Source organism: Balaenoptera borealis (assembly GCF_965194805.1).
Source record: "Balaenoptera borealis genome assembly, chromosome: 4".
NCBI lineage: Eukaryota > Metazoa > Chordata > Mammalia > Artiodactyla > Balaenopteridae > Balaenoptera > Balaenoptera borealis.
The window spans coordinates 144,802,526-144,808,525 of record NC_138861.1 but is presented as its reverse complement, the minus strand read 5'-3'; the positions used below and the strand labels follow the sequence as shown (position 1 = coordinate 144,808,525).

Below are 6,000 nucleotides of genomic sequence, written 5' to 3'. Positions count from 1 at the left end.
AATCCACCTCCCAATGCAGAGGACATGGGTTCAAGCCCTGGTCCGGAAAGATCCCACATGCCGTGGAGCAGCTAAGCCCGTGCGCTACAACTACTGAGGCTGTGCTCTAGAGCCCGCGAGCCACAGCTACTGAGCCCGCGTGCCACAGCTGCTGAAGCCCGCATGCCTGGAGCCTGTGCTCCACAGCGGGAGAGGCCGCTGCAGTGGGAGGCCCGCATGCTGCAGTGGGGAGTGGCCCCCGCTCGCTGTAACTGGAGAGGGCCTGCGTGCAGCAATGAAGACCCAATGCAGCCATAAATAAATAAATAAATAAAATTAAAATAAGAGTGTTGATGTTGCCAACAATTGTGTATCAAATTTTCCTTGTAATTCTATCAAATTTGCTTCACTTATTTTGTGTCTATATTTCAGGTGCATAAATATGTTTTATTTGCACAGTGGCTTCATCCATAATAATTTTTTATCTTAAAGTTGTTTTGTTTTAACTTCATGTGCTCTTTGTAAATAGAACCTAACTGAATGTTGATTTTTTTATAATTCAATCTAAATCTTTGTCTTTTAACTGGTGCTTTTACTCCATTTAAATTTATAAATATTATTCATATATTTGGATATATTTTATCATCTAATTTTGTGTGTTTTGTTTAGCTTGCCCTTGCTTCGCCCTTTTTTCCCTCTTTCCTGATTGCAATCTGGAATAACTGAGGTTTTTCTATTTTCTTTTTCCTTTCTTTGGATTTGGGAGTCATGAATCACTTCTTTTTTTCTTTTCTCTTTTTTTTCCTTCCCTCATTTATTCCTTCCTTTCTTTCTTCCCTTTTTATAATTACTCTTAAATTATTCACATGAATACACAACTTTATATAATCTAATTGATTAATACCTCTACCTTCCTATGCTCAAATGAAAAGGCCTTAGTAATCTTACTTTAACCACTTCCCATTTTTATGTTATCTTATCCAAATCTAGCTATATTTTGTTAAATTTTATTTTATTTTTTGGTTTTATTTTTATCAAAGATAAGAAGACAGTTTGAAAATTCAAGTTATTCTATAAGGCTTATAACACAATCGGTGCTCCTGTTTTTATATCCCTTTCCATCCTTCCCCTACCCTTCTTGGTGCTCCCCAGACACAACACATTCCCCCAGAACCTGATTTTTCTCCTATTCTTTGTGTCCATATCTCTAAATAATATGTGTGTCCTGTTAGGTTACAGTTATTGTTTTGTATGTTATATATCAACTTTCTGCTATGAAAGATGATGATTTGGCTCTTTGGCTATTCCTCTCTCCCCTTAATCCACCCCTTTTTTTCCCCAGTAGAGCTATAGAATAATATTGTTTATGTTTCTGGGAGTTAATAATTATCAAATACATATCCAGTACTTACTAGTCTGTAACACATTACAGGGTAGGCATTTCAAGATGCAGAAGTAAAAATTCAGTCCAAGATGAGAGCACTCACAATCTAACGAGGTAGAGAGAAAATTAATAAAACTAACTGAAAAAGAAATGATTATTTGTGATAGAAGTTAGTACAGCAGGTGAGAATGAAACATGTAGATATTAAGGAAATCAAATTTCAGGCAGAGGGAATAGCAATTGCAAGTGCCCTAAGGCTGTAGCATGTCTATCTTGTAGGACTAGCAAGCTCTGAATGTTCAAGAAGAGTTACTAGCAAGAGACCAAAAAAAAAAAAAAAAAAAAAAAAAAATGGGTTGGCAGTTCCTGTATGTTCTCTTAGGCCAGGGTCAGCACACTTTCTGTAAAGAGCTGATGGTAAGCATTTTCCAATGTGTGGTCCATTCAGTCTCTGTTGCAATTACTCATGTCTGCCGTTGTAGTGTGAAAGTAGCCAAACACAATATACAAATAAGTGGGCATGTCTGTGCTTTAATAAAAAATTATTTACAAAGTCATCTGTCAAAGCTAGTACAGTGATTTTGCATGACCTTATCCTATTTGCAGTCAAGGTATTACTAGACCAAGTGTTGGCAAACTACACAAGAGCTAGGAATAATTTTTACATTTTTAAAGTGTTGTAAAACACAAATGCATACACATGCACTCACTCACACACACACACACACACACACACACACACACACACAAAGAACACTGGACAGAGACTATGTGTGGCCTTAAAGCCTAAATATTTACTACCTGGCCTTTTACAGAAAAGTTTGCCAACTCCTACACTAGACTCACAAAAATGAGTTGGATAATGTTTCTTCTTTTTCCATTCTCTTAAATAACTTTTCTAAGAAAGATTATTTGGTTCATAAAAATTTGGTAGGCCTTATCTGTAAATCAAATGAAGCTTAGTTTTGTTTTGTTTTGTTTTTTTGAGTCAAGGATATCCTTGATTACCACCTTAAATGGTTATTCAATTTTTTCTATTTGTTTAATTTTTCTATTTTTCAGTGCCATTTCAGTATCTGTTTGTTTTCCAAAAAGATGTCCATTTACTGTAGATTTTCATATCAAATGTATTTATCAAGTGTATGTTCAAATTTCTTGCCCATTTTCTACTGGGTTATCTGTCTTTTTCCTATTGATTTGTAAAAATGTATTATTTATTCTGGATATGGGATCTTTGCCAGGTGCTAATACCTTCTTCCACCTTATGGTTCACTTTTGATTATGTATTTTGATCATGTATTTTGTATCATGAATCTCTTGATCGTGTATTTCAATGAACTGAAATTCTTAATATTAATATATTCCAATGTACCTTTCTTTTATGGTTAGTACTTCGTGTGTCCCTTTTAAGAAATCCCCACTTATACCAAGTTGGGAAATACAGTCTATGTTTTCTTGTAGATCAGCACTGTTCATTAGAAACAATGTGAACCACAAATTTGGACCACACATATAATTTAAATTTTTAAGTAGCCACATTAAAAATATAATGAAGCTGGAGAAATTAATAGGGATAACAAAATTATTAAGGAGATATTTTTTGTTCTTTAAAAAAAATAAGATTTCAAATTCTAGTGGATATTTTACACTTACAGCACATCCCCATTTGGAATAGGCACATTTCAAGGACTGATAACCATATGTGTCTAAGGGCTATCATATGTGGCTATTAATATGCCATATTAACCTAGTTTAGAGGTTTTTTTTTTTTTTTTTGAAGTTTAAAGTTTTATTATTTTTTTTTTCCTGTTTTTTTTTTTTTTCACACACACACACTGTATTTTATTTTTATAAGAGATAAATAGACTGACACCAAGCATTGTACATGGATGACCACAACAAAAGCAACAATGACTGCAATTACCAAACATGAAACACACTCATACTATGTCATAATATTGACATTCAGTCCAGTAATCCTCCACTGTAACAGCTCCTTTACTTTGCAGTGAAAATTGATTTGTATATTCTTTGCCTCTGAGTCCTTGTGGGATTTTTTTTTTTTTTAATTCAGCCAGAAAGTCACAAAAATTATACTCATCCTTATCAGTTCACTCAGTCCCATGTAATTCATTTTTTTTTTCATCTTGATATTTTGTTAGCACTTTTATGAGTTCATCAGTTTTTCATTAGAGTTCTGAAAATGCTTATTCATTCAGTTCAGCAGTACAGTCAGTTACCAGAAACCTGTACTTGTCAGAGTCTTTTCCATGAATTTCTTGAAGATGAAACCCTTTTATAGGAACATATTTGCAAAATCATCAGAGTACACCCAGAACTGTCTGTAAATGACAAAAGACTTAAAAATGACCACTGTTAAAGATTTGATGAAAGTTCATAATAATGCAGTTGACAAGAAAATTAGTTATTTCTGAGATATACATTTTAAAGTAATAACTAGGATTATTACTTATAACATTATACCAGAACATATAAGATTTTTAGAAATTTCATGTAATGTCTGAAACATTTATATTAACATATTTCCATACATATTTCCATACAAATACAAATATAAGATTTTTAGAAATTTCATGTAATGTCTGAAACATTTATATTAACATATTTCCATACATATTTCCATACAAATACAAATATAAGATTTTTAGAAATTTCATGTAATGTCTGAAACATTTATATTAACATATTTCCATACAAATAACCCAATGAAAGTTTAGTATTAGTTGTTTTGTTTGTTTTTTTATACTGCAGGTTCTTATTAGGCATCAATTTTATACACATCAGTGTATACATGTCAATCCCAATCGCCCAATTCAGCACACCACCATCCCAACCTCACCGCAGTTTTCCCCCCTTGGTGTCCATATGTCCATTCTCTACATCTGTGTCTCAACTTCTGCCCTGCAAACTGGCTCATCTGTACCATTTTTCTAGGTTCCACATACATGCATTAATATATGATATTTGTTTTTCTCTTTCTGACTTACTTCACTCTGTATGACCCTCTCTAGATCCATCCGCGTCTCAACAAATGACTCAATTTCGTTCCTTTTTATGGCTGAGTAATATTCCATTGTATATATGTACCACACCTTCTTTATCCATTCGTCTGTTGATGGGCATTTAGGTTGCTTCCATGACCTGGCTATTGTAAATAGTGCTGCAATGAACATTCGGGTGCATGTGTCTTTTTGAATTACGGTTTTCTCTGGGTATATGCCCAGTAGTGGGATTGCTGGGTCATATGGTAATTCTATTTTTAGTTTTTTAAGGAAACTCCATATTGTTCTCCATAGTGGCTGTATCAATTTACATTCCCACCAACAGTGCAAGAGGGTTCCCTTTTCTCCACACCCTCTCCAGCATTTGTTGTTTGTAGATTTTCTGATGATGCCCATTCTAACAGGAGTGAGGTGATACCTCATTGTAGTTTTGATTTGCATTTCTCTAATAATTAGTGATGTTGAGCATCTTTTCATGTGCTTCGTGGCCGTCTGTATGTCTTCTTTGGAGAAATGTCTATTTAGGTCTTCTGCCCATTTTTGGATTGGGGTGTTTGTTTCTTTGATATTGAGCTGCATGAGCTGTTTATATATTTTGGAGATTAATCCTTTGTCCGTTGATTCATTTGCAAATATTTTCTCCCATTCTGAGGGTTGTCTTTTCGTCTTGTTTATGGTTTCCTTTGCTGTGCAAAAGCTTTGAAGTTTCATTAGGTCCCACTTGTTTATTTTTGTTTTTATTTCCATTACTCTAGGAGGTGGATCAAAAAAGTTCTTGCTGTGATTTATGTCAAAGAGTGTTCTTCCTATGTTTTCCTCTAAGAGTTTTATAGTGTCCAGTCTTATATTTAGGTCTCTAATCCATTTTGAGTTTATTTTTGTGTATGGTCTTAGGGAGTATTCTAATTTCATTCTTTTACATGTAGCTGTCCAGTTTTCCCAGCACCACTTATTGAAGAGACCGTCTTTTCTCCATTGTATATCTTTGCCTCCTTTGTCATAGATTAGTTGACCATAGGTGCGTGGGTTAATCTCTGGGCTTTCTATCTTGTTCCATTGATCTATGTTTCTGTTTTTGTGCCAGTACCATGTTGTCTTGATTACTGTAGCTTTGTAGTAGAGTCTGAAGTCAGGGAGTCTGATTCCTCCAGCTCCATTTTTTTGCCTCAAGACTGCTTTGGCTATTCGGGGTCTTTTGTGTCTCCATACAAATTTTAAGATGATTTGTTCTAGCTCTGTAAAAAATGCCATTGGTAATTTGATAGGGCTTGCATTGAATCTGTAGATTGCTTTGGGTAGTATACTCATTTTCACAATGTTGATTCTTCCAATCCAAGAACATGGTATATCTCTCCATCTGTTGGTATCATCTTTAATTTCTTTCATCAGTGTCTTATAGTTTTCTGCATACAGGTCTTTTGTCTCCCTAGGTAGGTTTATTCCTAGGTATTTTATTCTTTTTGTTGCAATGGTAAATGGGAGTGTTTCCATAATTTCTCTTTCAGATTTTTCATCATTAGTGTATAGGAATGCAAGAGATTTCTGTGCATTAATTTTGTATCCGGCAACTTTACCATATTCATTAATTAGCTCTAGCAGTTTTCTGGTGGCAGT

At 34.4% G+C, this 6,000-nt stretch overlaps 1 protein-coding gene across 1 annotated transcript in view; it reads left to right on the top strand.

Moving 5' to 3' along the window:
* The first annotated feature begins 2,098 nt into the window (after positions 1–2,098).
* SLC7A11 (solute carrier family 7 member 11) overlaps positions 2,099–6,000 on the top strand; it is a 101,785-nt gene continuing 97,883 nt past the window's right edge. Inside the window, exon 1 of the mRNA XM_082389835.1 lies at positions 2,099–3,121. The gene's annotated coding sequence lies outside the window, so the exon portion shown is untranslated. The remainder of the gene's footprint in view (positions 3,122–6,000) is intronic.